Below are 19404 nucleotides of genomic sequence, written 5' to 3' on the forward strand. Positions count from 1 at the left end.
GACAATTCTCAAAAGAAGATATACAAATGGCCAACAAACATGAAAAATGCTCAACATCACTAATTATCAGGGAAATGCAAAGCAAAACCACAATGCAATACCACTTTACTCCTGCAAGAATGGCCATAATCAAAAAATAATAGATGTTGGCATGGATGTGGTGTAATGGGAACACTTTCACACTGTTGGTGGGAATGTAAATTACTACAACCACTATGGAAAACAGTGTGCATATTCCTTGAAGAACTAAAAGTAGATCTACCATTTGATCCAGCAATCCCACTACTGGGTATCCACCCAGAGGAAAAGAAGTCATTATAGGATAAAGATACTTATACACACATGTTTATAGCAGCACAATTCACAATTGCAAGCATACAGAACCAGCCCAAATGCCCATCAATCAATGACTGGACAAAGAAAATGTGGTACATATATTATGTAATATTACTCAGCCATAAAAAGGAATGAAATAATAGCATTTGCAGCAACCCGGATGGAATTGGAGACCATTATTCTAAGTGAAGTAACTCAGGAGTGAAAAACCAAACATCGTTATGTTCTCACTCATAAGTGGGAGCTAAGATATGAGGATGTAAAGGCATAAGAATGATACACTGGACTTTGGGGACTTGGGAGAAAGGGTAGGAGGGGGTGAGGGATAAAAGACTACACATTAGGTACAGTGTGCACTACTCAGGTGGTGGGTCCACCAAAATCTCAGAAATCACTACGAAGGAACTTATTCATGGGCCAGGCACAGTGGTTCATGCCTGCAATCCCAGCACTTTGGGAGGCCAAGGCGGGTGGATCACTTGAGGTCAGGAGTTTGAGACCAGCCTGGCCACCATGGCAACACCCCATCCCTACTAAAAATACAAAACCTAGCTGTAGTACCAGCTATTCAGGAGGTTGAGGCACGAGAATTGCTTTACCTGGGAGGCAGATCACCAACATCGCTCCACTGCACTCCAGCAGGGGCTACAGAGTGGGACTCTGTTTCAAAAAAAAAAAAAAAAAAAAAAAAAGAACTTATTCATGTAAGCAAACACCACCTGTCCCCCACAAACCTATTGAAATTCAAAAAAAGTTAAATATAGATTTATTGAACATGACAACACATAATTAACTTTTCCTCTACTCTCTCTTTTCACATGTAAAATGTAGATGTACTGAAGCTAATGAGAACCTCACTGCCTAAATTCCCTTCTTTTTTTCCCCTCCTGCTTGCTCCTTTCCCTTTACATATTGCAGTTCCCAAAATCCCCTTTGGAAACAGCATAGGTCACAGGTGCTCCCGTGATTTGTGTTTTTTCCCAAGCATGTCCTCTCACGTCTAATCAATTAAGACCTGCCTCAGTCACTTTCCGGTTTACAGCATTTATACATTTATGAAGTTTCCTATTGAAGGAAGACAGACTTTTGACTTTGTCTTGGATTAACCAATGATCAAATAACAGTAATTTCATTAAGTTCTAGGAATTTATTTTTAAAGATTGTATCAGTTTCAGTACCATCACATCAAAACGTCAACTGTGGGTGTGTGTGTGTGTGTCTGTGTCTGGGCCCTGGACAGAGAGAGATTGGGTGAGGAAATCTACAAGTTGGCAGAAAGAGAAACTCTTGAGGGAGAAAAGAAATAACGCAAATGCCATTTTGCAGGTTTCCAAAATTAAAAAAAAAAAAAAAGAACTTCTGTTATGGGCCAAGTTTTCTGAGTTTTGTTGTTGCTTATTTTTGTGTGGTGTTTTGCACCCCCCACCCTCCAAAGAATTTCCATATTCAATCTTTTCCCTTAAAATACAAAACAAAACCTACCAGAGGAGAGTTCCGGAGAGAGGAAGCCAAAGGGCCCGTGACTCTGATAGGAAAGACTCCTAGGAAAGCCTCTGAAGCTCTAGGAAGGAGAGGCGCTGACTCAATCAAAGCCAGCCAGGGTAGATCTGATTTACAAGCTGAGCTGTCTCAGCTGAACCAACAATCTAAAGTTACTTGGTGGTTATGTTAGTGCTGCAGCTGTGACATTGTTGTTAATGAATCAGGATACCTGCTTAAGTTACTATCAGACGAAGAGGTTTTTTTAATTCAAAATGTCTCTGTAAGCTCCTGAAGAAGAAGTCTATTCAATGATGATTTGATAAAGATCACTTTTGCTTTGAGGTTTTGTTTTTTTTTTTGGTTTTTTCTTAAGTAAATAAAAATGTGTTTAATGTAGCTTTGTTTCCTAAAGGACTCATTAATTACCTTATTATGCTCTATTTCTTCTAGCTATGTTTGTTGAAAAATCAGTGTTATATATTCATGGATAAGCAAAAATGCTATCTGTGCTCATGGAGATTTTTAATCATTTAAGCCAACTTTATTATGATTGCTTTAATGTCTTTAAATTCATTCTATTTCCTATTCCAAGAAGAGTATTTATTAGAATTGTCAAACTTTATTCTTCTACTATGTCTGATTACTGTCTATTTAAAACTCAAAGTAGAATTCTAAGAAACTAAAGAAAAAAGAGAAATTCCTATTTAATAAAAGGGAAAATAATTTACCAATTATCCTATTAAAACAAAAGAGAAAAGATGAATATATTGACGATTTTTGAAGAAATGCACACTTTACTTGCAACTAAACAATTGCTAATCAAAATAATTTTCAGGTGTCATGACATAGTTATTAAACTAGAAAAAAGGAAATAAAATTTTATAACCAATGCTGGTACAGTTGGAGGGAATGAGAAGGGTTGAGTGTTTTGTAAATTGTTCACTCTCTGGAGAGCAACCTGGCACGTGTGACAAGACCTACAAAATTAAGGGCAAAAACTTTTTTTTATTTTTTAGTAATCACCACCATATGCCCAGCAGTGAACACGATTTCTGACATAAATTAAGAAATAAATAATAATTGATAAAAGAATAATGAATAAAATGGTTCATGCCCACTGACTTGTTAATTTCACTTTGAGGAAAATTAACAAAAATTAACCCCAAAATTAAGACTTTTCACCACTATTCATAGCAGGAAAAAAGTTGGACACATTCACATGTTTGATAATAGAGGAATATTTGAGCTTGATTAAATGTTTCATGTAGCATAGCATATAAGCCATGCTTAAACAACATAATGTGTGTGAGTTAATATTAAGCATCTTGCAGGGCACAGTGGCCCATGCCTGTAATCTCAGCACCTTGGAAGGCTGAGACAGGAGGGTCACTTGAGGCCAGGAGTTCTACACTAGCCTGGACAACATAGCAAGACCTCATCCCTGCAAAAAATAAAACAAACAAACAAAGTTTAACCGGGCGTGTTAGCATACACCTGTCATCCTAGCTACTCAGGATGCTGAGATGCTGAGGTGGGAGGATCACTTGAGCCCAAGAGTACAGCATAGAAACATTCATATACAAAATAGAAAACTCCTGGTCATTGAGGACAGCACAGAATGAAGAAGTGAGGCATCTGCATGACTCACATTACCCTGCAGTTTATAAAGATTTCTTACCTTTGATTACCTACCTCTGTATATAAAGCAATCTTAGAGATTTGAAAAGAAAATTTACAACTGAAAAACTAAAATTGAACTGCTTATAAGCTATCATCCATAATCAGCTCATTATTTAATATATCTTTTAAGACAAGTCAGTTTTTAGGCTGTATAAAGCAACGTCTTAGGTGCTGCAAGGAAAGCACTTACGGGGAAATCACAGTAAGGCTGCAAATACTTATTCCTCAAAGCAAACAGTGCCATATTTAAAGGGAATGCTAACGTTTTTTAAACAATCAATGTATTGAATTGTAATAATGGAGCTGGAGGCCAATTTTCAATTGATTTGATGTTAAAATCCTTAATATTTAAATAAATTTAGATAGGAATTTTTTGTTATTTTTGGCTTTAAGAAAATAAAAATGTCCGAGTCTAACAATAATGCAATACTAAATGTCATCATAATAGTTAGGTCTCTCGTGGCTATTCTGCATATTTGAGTTCAGTCATTCAAAATTTTTTTAAAAAAGAATAGATGTAAATAGTTTTGTACATGTAGAATTATTAACAATTTAAACATTTCTTTACGTTTGATAGTTATTAACCTGTCAAAATTCCATAATAATAGGCTAAATAATATTTTTCTAAGTTACTTCAAGTGGCCACACAATTTCTAAGCTCATTAAGGCACTTAAAATATTTTACTTTACCTCCTCAGTAAGTTAATGTAGATAACTTAATGAAGAATGAAAGTCTTCCGTTTATCTTTATTAACCTATAGCAGGTCTTAGGAAATTAGTTTATTTCCAGCCACAAGTGCTAATCCTTTACATTTTAGATAAATTGTCCGTTACAAACACACAAATAACAAGTTTAAGGCAAAGGAAAAGGAAAAGAAAAGGCATTTATAAAATTCAACTCCAAGGCCTTCAATATTCTGGAATTTTGTTCATGTTATGTGCTTCAGAGGGAAGGTAATTTGTTCCTATCTTGAGTAGATCCAGAAAAAAGAGAAATTTCTGTTATTTTAGTGTATGACTCCTATTTGAGAAAAAATGACTATTTACTCCAAAATCACCCCAAATCTTAAAATTTATAAGGCTAGAGAAAACATGCTAAAAGTCAGAGGTGGGAGGAATTGAATCAGTCAGTACTCAACTGTGAATAACAGAAACCTTTCTAGCACCACTGTATCTAGGAATGGATTTAGTGCTAGGAGCTAGGTTCTTAAAAAATTGTTGGAAGGGCCTGAGGAACATGAATGACTTCCAAAACACAGCCACAGAATTGCCCTGCTAAGGAACATCTTACCACTGCTGTAACCAAGAAGTTGTGCCAAGGATCACACCACAACAGCCATAACCCAGAGACAGAAAGCTGCCACCGGGACCGCAGCCTCCTGAGCCCACCCCACCTGATAGGTCTGTACTAGCAAACGGATGTTACGTTTCCAAATTTAAGTCTCCTGCAGGTGCTCCTGATTGGCAGAAACTAAACCACATGGGAATCCCCAGGTGCAAGGTTTTCTGGGAAATGAAATATTTAGCCTTCCAGCCTCTGCAGTACAGGAAGGCACTCTACAGAGAGACTGGAACAGATGCTGGCAGTCAAACCACCGTTTCTGCCACAAGTGGGCAGTTCCATCACTATGCTGAAGTTTTGAACATTCAGTTAGTCTTTCTTCAATGTTTAACAAATTTATAATAAAATATCATACCAGGGAAGGCTGAGAGAATATTATTCTCAAAATCAGTTGGATATATTTGAGAATAATATTCTCTCAACATTCCCCAGTATATATATATTAGCATATACATATGTCTATATATAAGTATATATGTATGTTTAGTATATATAAATAACAAAAATTCTATCTAAATATATATTACATTATATATACATAATATTTTATATATATGTCTCCAAACTTAGTTGTAGTCTTATGTTCACTACAACTAACAGGTTTTTTCTGTTTTTTAATAAGATTAAGAAAAACAGGGGGGTTGCTTCCAAGATGGCAGAATAGGGACAGCTCCAGTCTGCAGCTCCCAGCGAGATCAACGCAGAAGACAGGTGATTTCTGCATTTCCAACTGAGGTACCTGGTTCATCTCACTGGGACTGGTTGGACAGTGGTTGCAGCCTACGGAGGGCGAACCAAAGCAGGGCAGGGTGTTGTCTCACCGAGGAAGCACAAGAGGTCAGGGGATTTCCCTTTCCTAGCAAAGGGAAGCCATGACAGACTGTACCTAGCAAAACAGTACACTCCTGACAAAATACTGTAATTTTCCCATAGTCTAAGCAACTGGCAGACCAGGAGATACCCTCCCATGCCTGGCTCGGCGGGTCCCATGCCCATGGAGCCTTGCTCACTGCTAGTGCAGCAGTGTGAGATCGACCTGGGACCCTGAAGTTTGGCAGGGGGAGGGGCATCCACCGTTGCTGAGGCTTGAGTAGCTCACAGTGTAAACAAAGAGGCCAGGAAGCACGAACTGGGCAGAGCCCACCATATCTCAGCAAGGCCTACTGCCTCTATAGATTCCACCTCTGTGGGCAGGGCATAGTAGAACAAAAGCCAACAGACAGCTTCAGCAGACTTAAACGTCCCTGTCTAACAGCTCTGAAGAGAGCAGTGGTTGTCTCAGCACGGCATTTGAGCTCTGAGAACGGACAGACTGACTCCTCAAGTGGGTCCCTGACCCCCATGTAGCCTGACTGGAAGAAACCTCCCAGTAGGGGCCGACAGACACCTCAAATAGGTGGGTGCTCCTCTGGGACAAAGCCTCCAGAGGAAGGATCAGGCAGCAATATTTGCTGTTCTGCAGCCTCCACTGGTGATACCCAGGCAAACAGGGTCTGGAGTGGACCTCCGGCAAACTCCAACAGACCTGTAGCTGAGGGGTCTGACTGTTAGGAAAACTAACAAACAGAAAGGAATAGCATGAACGTCAACAAAAAGGACATCCACACCAAAACCCCATCTGTAGGTCACCAACATCAAAGACCAAAGGTAGATAAAACCACAAAGATAGGGTGGGTGTGGTGGCTCACGCCTGTAATCCCAGCACTTTGGGAGGCCGAGGCTGGTGGATCACGAGGTCAGGAGATCAAGACCATCCTGGTTAACACGGTGAAACCCCATCTCCACTAAAAATACAAAAAATTAGCCAGGCGTAGTGGCGGGTGCCTGTAGTCCCAGCTACTTGGGAGGCTGAGGCAGGAGAATGGCGTGAACCCGGGAGGTGGAGCTTGCAGTAAGCTGAGATCACACCACTGCACTCCATCCTGGGGGACAGAGCGAGACTGTCTCAAAAAAAAAAAAAAAAAAAACTAAATAAAACAAAATAAAGAAAATCCCATGGTCTCAGCCCCAAATCTCCTTAAGCTGATAAACAGCTATAGCAAAGTCTCAGGATACAAAATCAATGTGTAAAAATCACAAGCATTCCTATACACCAATAATAGACAGAGAGCCAAATCATGAGTGAACTCCCATTCACAATTACTACAAAGAGAATAAAATGCCTAGGAATCCAACTTACAAGGGATGTGAAGGACTTCTTCAAGGAGAACTACAAACCACTGCTCAACAAAATAAAAGAGAACACAAACAGAAAAACATTCCATGCTCATGGATAGGAAGAATCAATATAGTGAAAATGGCCATACTGCCCAAGGTAATTTATAGATTCAATGCCATCCCCGTCAAGCCACCAATCGCTTTCTTCACAGAATTGGAAAAAACTACTTTAATGTTCATATGGAACCAAAAAAGAGCCCGCACAGCCAAGACAATCCTAAGCAAAGAACAAAGCTGGAGGCATCACACTACCTGACTTCAAACTATACTACAAGGCTACAGTAACCAAAACAGCATGGTACTGGTACCAAAACAGAGATATAGACCAATGGAACAGAATAGAGCCCTCAGAAATAATACCACACATCTACAACCATCTGATATTTGACAAACCAGACAAAAACAAGCAATGGGGAAAGGATTCCCTATTTAATAAATGGTGCTGGGAAAACTGGCTAGCCATATGTAGAAAGCTGAAACTAGATCCCTTCCTTACATCTTATACAAAAATAAACTCAAGATGGATCAAAGACTTAAATGTAAGACCTAAAACCATAAAAAACCTAGAAGAAAACCTAGGCAATACCATTCAGGACACAGGCATGCGCAAAGACTTCATGACTAAAACACCAAAAGCAATGGCAACAAAAACCAAAATTGACAAAAATGGGATCTAATTAAACTAAAGAACTTCTGCACAGCAAAAGAAACCATCATTAGAGTGAACAGGCAACCTACAGAATGGGAGAAAATCTTTGCAATCTACCCATCTGACAAAGGGCTGATATCCAGAATCTGCAAAGAACTTAAACAAATTTACAAGAAAAAACAACAAACAACCCCATCAAAAAGTGGGCAAAGGATATGAACAGACACTTCTCAAAAGAAGACATTTATGCAGACAACAGACATATGAAAAAATGCTCATCATCACTGGTCATCAGAGAAATGCAAATCAAAACCACAATGAGATACTATCTCATGCCAGTTAGAATGGAGATCATTAAAAAGTCAAGAAACATCAGATGCTGGAGAGGATGTGGAGAAATAAGAACACTTTTACACTGTTGGTGGGAGTGTAAATTAGTTCCATTGTAGAAGACAGTGTGGCCATTCCTAAAGGATCTAGAACTGGAAATACCATTTGACCCAGCAATCCCATTACTGGGTACATACCCAAAGGATTATAAATCATGCTACTATAAAGACACATATGTTTATTGCAGCACTATTCACAATAGTAAAGACTTGTAACCAACCCAAATGTCCATCAATGATAGACTGGATTAAGAAAATGTGGCACGTATACACCATGGAATACTATGTAGCCATAAAAAGGATGAGTTCATGTCCTTTGCAGGGACATGGATGAAGCTGGAAACCATCATTCTAAGCAAACTATCACAAGGACAGAAAACCAAACACCGCATGTTCTCTCTCATAGGTGAGAGTTGAACAACGAGAACACATAGACAAAAGGTGAGGAACATCACACACTGGGGCCTGTTGGTGGGTGAGTGGCTGGGGGAGGGATAGCATTAGGAGAAATACCTAATGTAAATGATGAGTTGATGGGTGCAGCAAACCAACATGGCACATATATACCTATGTAACAAACCTGCACGTTGTGCACATGTACCCTAGAACTTGAAGTATAATTTAAAAAAAAAACATAAAAGAGAATTACAGAGTGGATAAAGAAATGTTATAATATGTATACATATATAAACCATAACAAAGGTAAATATAAAATGAAAAAACAGAACTTCTGAGCAGGAAAAGATCACCAATTCCACTTCTTTAGCTTGTAGCTAAGTATAGTAGAGTGGCTGCAAGCTTGGGCGTTAGGTAGAAACTCAGCCCCATCACATATTAGCTTTTGACCACGAGAAAGTTATTTCATCTCTTTTAGACTAAGACTCACTACCTAGTCTCATTTTAAAAGGGGGGATATAGTGATACCATATTGTAGGTCTTTTATGAAGGTTAAATAAGATGATAATATATTCTGTCTACTATTTCTTTAATTATAGGATGTACATTTATGATTTCTGAAATCTGGAATAATTTTTTTTATTTTAACACTTTTAAAAAAGTGAATGCATCCATGCAGAAGAATAACTGTCACTGCCAGGCACTTACAGTATCTGTTGATCCAACTGTCACTTCAATTGAGGCGTTTATTTGTTTGTTTGTTGGGTTTATTTGTTGTACCATTGAATTTTTTCCGAAGATTGCATCTTGTGTACTTCCTAAAAATGATTTCAAAAATATTACACCACTATAAAGCTTGAGGGAAGAAGATGATTGTGTGAAAGTTATTTTAAAGCTAGGAGTTGTTGGTATGTCTACTTTATATGTGGTGAAAGCCTGTCACAAAGCATTGAACATCTATTTAAGCAAAAGCTTCCAGCTGACTTTCAAGGGATGTTTACTGTCCAAGAAGACACAGTTCCATTAAGGAAAAAATGAAACCACAAGTTAACTAAATGGCAATGCCAAGAAAGCCCAAGTGCTTTTTGATATGCCTTATTGCAATAGTAGAGGTGCTTTAAAAGTCATAATCCTAAAAACTGATATCACAGAGTTGTGGCTTTTGGGGGAGGAATTACTTTTGACTAGCTGTAGTCATGCCCAATACTGCAGTACTGGTCAAAAGTAATTCCCCCCCCAAAAAATCTTTAGGTTATTGATTGTTTGCATGACCTAGATATAAACTCTGGATGAAATGCACTGAAGGAAAAAAAATAGGTCTATTGTTGTAGCGTTTCTTTCTTTCTTTTTCTTCCTTTTTTCCTTGTTATTCCAAAAGTTGCTATTACATTAATGGTAAATTACTGGCTATTTGGCGGTCATAGCATGGGAGATAAGCAGTCGCCGGTGATCAGTCCACTCCAACATTCCTATTCTCCCAAGTCTTTGGACTCTTTTCTTTATATTTCGGCAAGAAATTTTGGCCATCGGCTTCATTCAATGTAGGCCACATAGGTTTCAATCGGCCAACTAGCAGACAGGTTAGACCACTCCCAGCTGCTCAAGACAGTACACGTAATTCATAGAAATAAATTCAGCTCTATTTAAATTGTGTTTCCCCTTCCTCTCTCCAGTCTAGGCCCTCAGAATTCATATTTATGTATATTCTCAAGTCTCATAAATTTGTAAAATTTCATAAATGCAGGTGGGCACCATCCCATCTGTTGAGGGCCTGAACAGAACAAAAAGGCAGAGGAAAAGAAAAAATAAGATATATATATATATATATGATATTTATAAGATATATATATGAGATATATATATACACACATATATATATCCCATATATATGAGATATATATATACACACATATATATATCTCATATATATGTATCCTATTGGTTCTGTTTCTCTGGTGACTAATGTAAATGGCTTTCTCTGTTGCCTTATAATAATGGTGGTTATCAAGGAAATAATCAGAAGCCAAGACCCAAAGAAGCAGAACAATCTGACCCAGACAACACAGAGAGTTAATGGTAAACCCAAGCACGGTAGAGCTGGCCAATATGGATGTTGTCATTGCCCAGGCCCAGTGACAGAGGTGATTCTCCCAGCTAACTGCGAGGTAGACTGACCTCTTGTCTCCAACCTCTAGTCTCCAACTGGAAAATGTTCGTTATACTTCTCCAACTTTTATTTTTATTGCTAAATCTTTTCACTCTCAAGGCTATTTCAGTGTCAGTTTATGACTGATTCAATGCAATTTATTTTTATTTTTTAAAATACCTTGAGCACTCCATATAAGTTAGAAACTATGCTAGGCATAGGGCAGACAAATCACTACTAACAAACAAGATTCCATCACATTGCAAATTGTTTCTAGACTTCGAACCCCTCCAGGTTTATTACATTGTTTTTTAGCAGAAGTTTTTATTTTTTTAAGTTTAGAAAGAAAAAAACAAAAATTATGGTTTAGCCCTATATATAATTTTCATTTTTCCACCCCTCTGTATTTACTTACTAGTTGCTTACAGGTCAGAAAAAAATCATGCATCTTCGTTTACATTAAAAGGGACAATTTAGTGAATAAGTATTTATTAAAATCTCCCCAAATTTCAAATACAATTGATTCTTGTTATTCATGATAGTTATGTTCTATAAAGTCACTACAAACACTGAATTCGCAAATGCTGAACCATTACTCTTAGGAGAAATAGATGGTTCAATTCCTGCAAGCCTCTGGTCACAACATTTTTGTCAACCAATCAAAACATAATGTTGTCTTATGTGTGTTTCAGTATAAGGACACCTTTTAAAATACGTATTGTTGACTTATTAACATAGAAATCATGGCCAACATATCTGAACAAAGCTTATCTAACACATATTTCCTCCGTAAGACACATCACAGCCTTCTCGCACTTAGGAACACTAGGCAGCACTCCAGTTGTCTATGCTTAGGGATCATTCTAAATCTCCAAAGAAAAGCAAAAGAAAAACCGCAAAAAACATGACACTAAATACACCAAGTAAAAACACACACTTATAGTAGGAAAGCTGAATCAAGAAGGCAGCATCACTTGCTTAAGCCTCAGCTGGGAACATGTGAATGGCCCACCAAAATTTTCACCATTCTGTACATGTCTATGAATGACTACAAAAGTACCACAAGTATTGATTGGAGGAGGGGAGTTACAAATAAATTTTAGCAAGTAGGAAAATTATCAAAAATTGAATCCATGAACATTGAAGGTCAGCTGTACCTGTCCTAGAAGAAAGGAAAGTGGAACCTCATCCTGATTTTTAAAAACTTCTTATAACTCCAACATATAGTTAATAAATGCTTAAGAATTAATGAAGAACACTTGCTGATGGGGCATTAAAATGATAACAAAATGCACAGCTAAGAAAATGTAAGTTCATTCCTTCTTCTTATGAATGGCCTAGCACACAATCGCAATCATAAATACTTGTTGAATGAATGGCATTGGGAACACTGCTCCTCTTGCCCGTTTGCCCATAGAATATGAAGTTCATTATAAGGCCGGTGAACTTGGAATGTACAACAAAATCTCATTATTTGCAACGCCCACCAGATTTGGAATTCATAAAATCAAGAAAAATCATCTGGATGAATTTTATATTTAGACTCCATTAGAAAGCAGTTTAGAAAACATCTTTAGTTGTAAAGGGAAAACCTTCAAAGCCATCTAGTAAATAGGAGAAACAAGTTTTCAAAAATATTTAGATGTGACAGTTAATGTATTTAAAATGCGTATTCAATTAATCCTGACCTCGTTTCAAAAGAACAACTTTTTCGAAATTTTTGTTAGTCTAGTTATTTTTCTGTATGAGCTTTGAAAAAACAAGATATCATTTTCTAAAAAGTCATAATGAAAACTTTCTGCTGATTCAGATTTATTCACTAACCCTTGACCTAAAAAAAATGCATTTTCCTTATAATCTGTGTGCTCTGACATTTGATGATTCTATTATTTTTCTAGATCAGTGAGGTCAGTTTTACATTTACTATACATACCTACAATGAGTCTTCATCTTCTGCACAATGATCACTTTCTCTTTGTCTTTAGCCCCTGTTTGGGGTTGATTTTAGAGATATTCTCCTACTCCTTTTCTTCCTCTTTTTCGTCCTCCCTTTTCCTTCTTTCTAAATTTGAGATTAGAGCTAAAAGTACATATCCATTTTATTGCTAGTTTTAAAATAAGAACCTACAAGTTTTGAATTCAATACTTGTATTGAATTGATATTGTAATACCAATAGTTATGGGATTAATTCATATTAATAAAAACCACTTTCTTTCGATAGACACATACCTTATATGTCATCACAACAGTCCAAAAAGGTAGGTGGTATTCTTATCACCTCACTCTAAAGGTGAGAAATATGAGATTGGCATAGAAAGGTTAAAAAATTTGTTCTAGGCTTTCCAACTAGGAAGTAGAAGAACTGCCATAGGTTACAACAGTCATTTATTTAACCATTAAACCATTCAGCCTCTGACAGATACAGGACATGGGCATTAAAGGAATGCCTGACCCCAGTGCTTCATTAATATTCCTCCTACTAAGGAGATCATCATGATTTTATCTCCTCTTAACATATTACTTACAAGATTGTTTAAGTCCTTTAAAATATTAAATATTTAATTAGTCCTATTACAGCATCACCCTGAGGCAAATAGTTAGACTGTATAATTGTTATGTTGGTTAAAAAGAAGAGCAAAAGGAAGCTTGAGCATAAATTAACAATAATAAAACAGATCATTACATTTCATGCCTGGAGATTAACATGGATAACTCCCTTCAAGTAAAATTGTAAGGAGATTATTAAAATCAGTCTTTACAGATGACCTTAGTCATTACACTTTAACTGGGCGTCCACACAGCCAAAATGACCAGTCAATCCATTAAATATAAGGTTACCATTCTCATCCATTATTTCTCAAAGTGTCCACAAAGACTCCTGTATATAAGTCACCCGGAAGTTTTGTTTAAAATAGAGATTTTAGTATTTACATGAGTTATTTTCTGTTTTTTAGCAAGCATTGCCAAGTGATTTTGGGGCAAAAGATCAACCAAATTTTTAAGGCTTTGTTCTTATTCATAATGAACATATATAAAACATTATTTCTGCTGAAATAATAGTTCAGAGTTTTATTCCCTGACCATCTGCAAACACATTGAGAGTTGAGACCCCATGCTTTAATCAGTAATTATTCCACTCTCTGGGAAAGAAACAAACAACACTGGGCCTCAGAATCGTTTAATGCCTAATGACCTTGTGCTATAATCTTTAATCATCCTTAGCAATGCTAGGAAAGATACTTGAGATTTACTTTTTTTTTAGAGGGCTTAAGACTAACTCATGTGCTCTCAAAATCTGGTCTCCTCCATTATCTAATCAGAAGAAGTGTGCAACAGTGAGAGTTCCACTAAGAAGAGAAAAATGCTTTTCACAGTGGGATGTCAACATTCCTGCCGACATCCCTAATATTCTAAGCCTCTTTGAACCAATGGCAGAACATTTTATTACTTTAACACTCATCTGAAAATTCAAACTTATGGAGATCTAGCACTAGCCAAAAAAGCCCACTTCAAGTATATCTAATGCAAGAGGGAGGCTCAGTCTAAGCAAAATATTAAATTTCACATATAGACAAGACTCTCAAACTCTTTTCACTGTATTTGGTTTTTGAGCATCAAAAAATAATATACTCCATCAAATTATTTTCATTACCCCCAAAACCATTACATAAAATCTAAATTCAGTTATGACCTTAGCATTTATGGAAGACTGGCATGAGAAAGGTATATTTTTGTAATGCTTTTCATTTTCTTTGCAAAAAAGCACTATATTATGTGTTATGCTACCTTATGAACTTTTAGAAAAAGAGACTTCTAATATACTTCTCTTAGCATTCAGTCACAGGAAAACGTGTTTCTCTCCAGATGAACATGAATGATTCTATTCATCCCACTTTGAGAACTCGGCAGCCTCTTACATTTTCCTTTTGACTTCACAGCCTAGAAGATGAAAATTAAATTCGATTTTCAACTGTAGCAACTAATTAATTTCATATGCATGATGTAAGTATGTTTCACCTTCTTAAACTTGTTTCTATAATTTTTCTTTTTATCTTGTCTGTTTTAAGTGAGCTTTATCACTGGAAGTCACTTCTAATGTTTTGAAAGAGTAGACAAGGAGAAAGTCAAAATTTTTTTTTAAGAATTAAACAAGCAAAGGTAAATTTGGAGGAAAATGTGACAAGAAGATTACTCGGATACACGGAGAGATCAAACGGTTAGGACAGAATCAATTTTTCTTGTTTTATAACCACAAGGCTATTTAAACTGACAATAATACCAACAAAACAGATCACTAAGAAATGTCACAGAAGACAGCATCCGACATGACTCTTGTTAGACTAGCTCAAAGCCGATGTGAAAGCAGAACAGCTGAAGGATAATGAAATACAGTCTAGCTTGTAATTAAGTAAAAATCATAAAGGCCCAGAGACCAAAAAGCATCTCAAATGGAATTTTTTCAGTACCTTGTATTTAACTGCCTGAAACTACTTTTTAAGAACCATACTTCCAGTTGAAACTCTAATGTGCATATAGAACCATACTTGCAGTCTTAAACTTTAATGTGCATATAAGTCACCTGGGGAGCTCCTTAAAATGCAGATTCAATTTGGATCCCATAGTACTGGGGCTTGGGATTCTGCATTTTAGGTGACATGAGGCAGCTAGTTCAGGATAGCACTGTGGAGTGGCACCTTCAGAGCTAGACATGACTGAATCAAATCCCAGCTTTACTACTTAAAAGCTGTATGTCATTGGCCAAGTCCCTTAACATCTCAGACCTTCAGTTACCTTGTGGCAGGCCAGGTCTCACTAACAACTGTTTCAGTACTGACTGAGTGCTTAAGTTAAATATTAAAAGTCAGTGCCCTTATACAAAGGCTGAGATGTAACAAAAGCCCATCAAGAGTTTTGCCTAGGCCTTTCCTGGGCCTTATATCATGACAAAATAACAAAGGAATTCTTTAACAGGATCCATTTAGGATGAAACAAGTTTTATTGTGAGTCTGAAGAAACTCCCCAGGCTTCCACAAACAGGTTTATTGGGGGTCTGAAGGAAGTCCTCAAACCTCCGTGATTTAGCAAGAGACAAGATAAGGGTAATCACCCCAGCATCTCGACCCATTTAGATTAAGTAAATTTACTGAGCCTCCAGAGGAAGGTCTTCAGAAATCAGACCTTAGTCATAGATTAAAAGAAGTTAATCACTTACATCTTTAGATGAGCGCACAATTACATGTAGACATATAGCTTAGAAGGTATATAAGCTCTGGAAAACTTTGTAATTTTGAGTGGATCTGGTAATAATTTCCAGGCCTTCTCCCTGTAACCAGTTACAGAAATAAAAACTCTCTTGCTCTCCAGTTCATCTGCATCTCGTTATTGGGCCACAAGAAATGGCAGCCCGACCCTCAGTTTGGTCCAGGAACAACCTCATCATTTGCATGGCAATGACAGTATCTACCCTGCACAGTCTTTGGAAGGACTTAAAAACCTCCTAAGGCTTTTGACCATGATAAGAGCATGGTCAAATAATGCCCTTCATAAATATTCTTTGTTTTGGCTGTCCTTGTTATAATAGAACATTGCCTTTGGATTTGGAATGTTATAATTTGGATGTAAGTAGAAAAATAAGCGAAATGAAAACCCAGATTCTATGAAATGAATTTTAATGTTAAAGTCTGATGTGGATGTTTTTGTTTGTGCACATGTATGCATGTGTAAGTGAAGCTACCCTTAAAAGTTTCACACCCTTTGTACTGATTACTATATAACCAAAATCTGGGATATTTTCCCTCATTTTTATCTAATAACCAAGAATCTTTATATAAGGTAAAATGATCAAGGCCTGGAGAATAAATGAGAAAAAAAGGGGTTCACATTTGAAAGAAAAGACAGGCAGCAGAGGTTAGCAATCAAACAGTATTTTCAAACCTCTGGTTACTTTGCATGGCTGTTGAATCTAAATTCTCATCTTTAGTCTTAAAAAAAAAAAAGAGTAGGGGAAAACTAGCATAAAATGAGGCTTGTCACCTCGAATTCTTTGTAGGATCAGGGAAAGTGTAAACATTATATAAATAAATAAAATTTCTAAAATTCCACAAAACTATATTAATAGTTTAGGCAACTTAATTAAGAAATTTGTTAGTAATAACCAGAAAGCTGTTATGAAAAAAAGCTTTCTCACAGAACTCATGACAAACTTTTACTGGCTTTTCAATTGATTTTTGACATCAGGTTATATTCAGGGTCTAGGAAAACCTTCTTTTCTGTTTTAAAAAAATCAAGCCTTAGCCTAAAGTATAAAGAAACCTTGGAGAGTTTCATTCTAGTATGCAGAAATGGTGGTATTTTGCTATACCTAAACTATGATGAAATCTCTGAAAGTGCATAGCCAGAAGCAAAACCCTCGGAAGACTAATAACACTTTAACATTTCCAGTTCACGTGTGAATGTTAATTCCACTCTCTGAAGAGTACCACCAAAACGGCATTCATTAAGATTAAAGCCATACTACTATAGAATGGGAAATTTATATGTATGCTTCCTATAAAATGCAAATATTAACAAAGAATGGGTCTCCACTGAGTTCTCTCTGTATCTGTTCCTTTGCAAAGTTAAATCACACTGGTGAAGGCAATATAAAATTCTTAAGTAGCAGGCACTTGCCACTCTGGTGCCAAGGTAGCCCCTCAGGTTGTTGACAATTACCTGTACCCCTGATGAATGCCCACTCTTAAAGCAAGCACAAGGCCCTGGTAATAGAGGAAGACAGGAGATGTTTTAGAATTTCAGAGCCTGGAAAATGGAAGCGGCTTCTGCAAAACGAAACTTCTGTTTGGGGTTGTCTTGCCCTTGGATCAAACGTCTTACCTGGTTAAGTCCCTTCAAGAATGTGATTTGCAATGGCTTTTTTCCATGATTTGAAAAAAAAAAAAAAGTGTTACATAAAAACCAGAAAATGATAGAGCTGTATTTTTCTCACTGTTTTTTAAAGTAATATTTGTAACTGGTTTTCTGATAAACTACTGTACAAGAAAAATAATTTTTTTTTCCTCTGTACTCTCACAATACTTCTGACACCAAATATGTGGGATTTTTTCCACACGATGCAATTCTCTAACTATCCAAATGTCAGCTGGGTGTCCTGCAATTCAATTCAGTTCTAACACTATCTACTTGGAGTTAGCATCAAATCCCACATTAAAGGCTTAGTTCCACAAGACTGCCTCCCACTTCGGATACCGAATGCAAGTTCAGGCCTCTAGCACTTCTGACCAACTGGCTATAAATCAGTAGTTACCATGACCACCCCCCTCAGGTTTGAACATTTGTTAGGACTCACAGAATTCAGAGAAACACTTGTTTATGCTTCCTTGTGAGACAGACAGGTGGGAAGGGCTTCCTGGAAAAACTCCAGCTGGCCTGCACACCGGGCTGGAAGCATGGAAGTTAGCGCCCTTTCCATAGGGGAGGAGCCTGGCCCCTCCTCTTCCTCTGTGGAATCTGGGATTCAATCTGCGAGGCGGGAAGCCCACAGGCAGGAAGCACACTCTCACTTCGCTAAGAGTCTGTTTCCCATTTTTGCCCAATGAATCCCATTTTTCTCACTCTTCAAATCATCTGCGAGCCTAAATTTTCGCAGCTGTGTGATAAGGACCCCCATCTTTAGCTGAACTAAGAAAAAGCCCTGCAACATTTGTTTATTATGTAATAAAGGATATGATAAAGGGTACAACCAGCCACATGAATAGTTACATAGGATGAGTTACTACTGCAGGAGTTTCTGTCCCCATGGAGTTGGGGCGCATCCACCTCCCAGCACATGAAAGTGTTAATTAACCCAGAGGCTCTCCAAACCCTGTCTTTAAGGGATTGTTATGGAGGCTTCAACACATAGGCACAATCTATCATTAACTCAATCTCCAGCCCCCATGTCCTTTCTGGAAAATGTGAAAGTGGGGCTGAAACTTCCAAGCTTCTAATCATAGCTTGGTCTTCCTGGTGACCAACCCCAACCCTGAAGCTATCTAGGAACCCACCAAGAGTCACCTCACTAGAACAAAAGACACTTCTATCACCCAGAAAATTCCACAGGATTTAGGAATTCTGAATCAGGAACTGGGGTCAAAGACCAAATATTAGAACAAAAGATGCTCTTAACACTCCTATCTCTTAGGAAATTACAAGGGTTTCATGAACTCTGTGCCAGGAAATGGGGACAAAGACCAAATTTAAATTTCTTATATCACAATATTGCAACTACAATATTCAAGTTTTACACATGAGGAAACTGAGGCACAAGGTAGCTGAAGAGCCTCCATGAGGCCTCGCAGTGCAATTTGATTCCAGTCTGACTGCTGAAACACTTCACTCAAACACTACACTCTGCTGCCTCTCATTCACTATAGTATTCCTCAGTGTCTGTCACATATCAGTGCTCAATAAATATAAGTGAAATGAATGAGACATTTCATAACCCCTGTAGCTGTCACCTACTAGAAGTAAGGTCTTTGAGGGGAGAAACTGTCTTATTCATTTTATCCTAATCCCCAGTATCTAGCATAATGCCATAGGGTGGATGCTCAAAAGTTGTTTGATGGGTGAAAAATGAATAAATGTGTAAATACAGACTCAGATAGCTATAGGTAATATAAACCAGAAGTGGACAAATCACATGGTAAAATAGGGAAGAGCGGGTATAGTTCTCCGTCTTCTTGCAATTCCATGTAGTGGTCTAGAATAATGAACGCAGTGATCAATTGT

The 19404-nt window shown here is 37.3% G+C and overlaps 1 long non-coding RNA gene across 1 annotated transcript in view; it reads right to left on the reverse strand.

The window, feature by feature from the left end:
* Positions 1 to 10743: 10743 nt before the first annotated feature.
* The window catches only part of LOC134736212 (uncharacterized), a 149614-nt gene continuing 140953 nt past the window's right edge, over positions 10744 to 19404 (reverse strand). The window contains exon 2 of the long non-coding RNA XR_010120086.1: positions 10744 to 14577. This is a non-coding gene — a long non-coding RNA (uncharacterized lncRNA). The remainder of the gene's footprint in view (positions 14578 to 19404) is intronic.

This window comes from Symphalangus syndactylus, chromosome 3 (assembly GCF_028878055.3).
Source record: "Symphalangus syndactylus isolate Jambi chromosome 3, NHGRI_mSymSyn1-v2.1_pri, whole genome shotgun sequence".
Classification (NCBI taxonomy): Eukaryota; Metazoa; Chordata; class Mammalia; order Primates; family Hylobatidae; genus Symphalangus; species Symphalangus syndactylus.